The following is a 1,704-nucleotide window of genomic DNA, read 5'->3' on the forward strand; positions in this document are numbered from 1 at the left end:
CTAGCCTATGTTCTGCCTATTTTGCAGAACTGACACCTTTGTCGTGCTCCAGAAGCTTGAATAGTGCACTTTCATATGCGTTTATGTTCCTGCTTTAATGTTCTCACCACCCACGTCCAAATCTTAGTAAATGCAATCTGAATATTGCATGTGATGCTCGACATTCCCTCTAGGTATCAAAGTGCTACTCTCTGGTGTATGGTATCAAAGCACTGCTCTCTGGTGTATGGTATCAAAGCGCTGCTCCATATACGCAGCCAGAAGTTACATGCGATGCTCCATTAAGCGCTCCCTCCCTTCTTGCATATTACACTACTCACACATACACTGCTCCTTCATACATACAGTTGCTCTGTCATACATACACTGCTCCCTCATACATACAGCTTCTCCCTTACATACGTTGCTCCTTCCTCACAGATATCCAATACGCACTCCCACCGCCACGCTGCTTGTAAACCCTGGCAGCTCCAATACGCTAGAATATACCATACACAGTCTTCCACACGCTACCTTCGCCTCTCCCATACGATCCTACTCTGTAGCCATACCATTTCAAAAAACGCATTGGCTCCACTACAAACTGTCGCCCCATACGTCATCAGTCCTCCACAATAACACGTTTTTGTGTCTATTTTCTGAGCAGCAAGGACATGCATACTTTCCCTTCGTATACCAATGACTTGTAAGAGAATCCTAAATCCTAGTTCATTTCGATCCATTATTCCATGATTGAAAATGTATCGTTAGAACATGGCTTGCACCTCCATACAGTAAAGTTGCGTTGCATGTTGGGGCCCTTCCACGTTGTCCACACAAATGCTTTATCATATATGTTGTCCCTCACTGTCACTGTCTGCTTTATCATTTACGGTGGCCCTCACTATACGCATTATCATATACGGTGTATATGCTCTCTTCGCATTTTTTTAATGCAAGTGTTTTGGATATAACACATGTCTGTTTTATATATTACTATGTGGAATGGGTACTATTATGTACCACTTATTGGGTTTTGTGAGCATGTCCATACCATTCCCTTCCCCATATAACCCTTCCCCCTCATATATACCTCTGTTATATACATTAAACTTGTAGTTTTTTTTTTACAAGCAAAAGTGCAATTTCTTGTAGCGTATTGGCAACGGAAGTATATATATATATATATATTTTAAATGCACTCATTAATATCTTTTGTGGGAGTGGTCCTCAATGGGAAGGAAAATTATCCTGAGTGGTCTTGGAAAATCAAACACACTCTCATTTTTAATGAGCCGTGGAAAGGAGTGTGTGTTGGAGACGAAGACAAAGAGCTAGAACAACCTATCTCAGACAAGGAATTGACCATTTGGGAAAATAGGAACAGCAAGGCTTATGCATTGATTGCAACATCAGTAAATGAAGAGGTGAGTTTCCATATTTCGCCATTTTCAAATGCTTTCGAAGCCTTACAAAAAATGAAAGAACTCTATGACTCGCACTCTGCACTTGAAGTTGTTCAACTCACAATTAAATTGTTCACCCTTGAATTACAAAATGATGACCCTCTTTGTCTTGCATCAGAAGTAAAATATATTATGCATGATATAAAAGTCACCAATTTTGAACTGGACATTCCTCTGATAGCTTTTCTCAAGGCACTTTATCCCACTTACTCAAATTATCTTGAGTCATTGCAAGCAAATGGAAACCTCAAAGATATTA

This window comes from Pinus tabuliformis, chromosome 1_1 (assembly GCF_031772625.1).
Source record: "Pinus tabuliformis cultivar Carrire ecotype Pingquan chromosome 1_1, CPIR1, whole genome shotgun sequence".
Taxonomy (NCBI): domain Eukaryota; kingdom Viridiplantae; phylum Streptophyta; class Pinopsida; order Pinales; family Pinaceae; genus Pinus; species Pinus tabuliformis.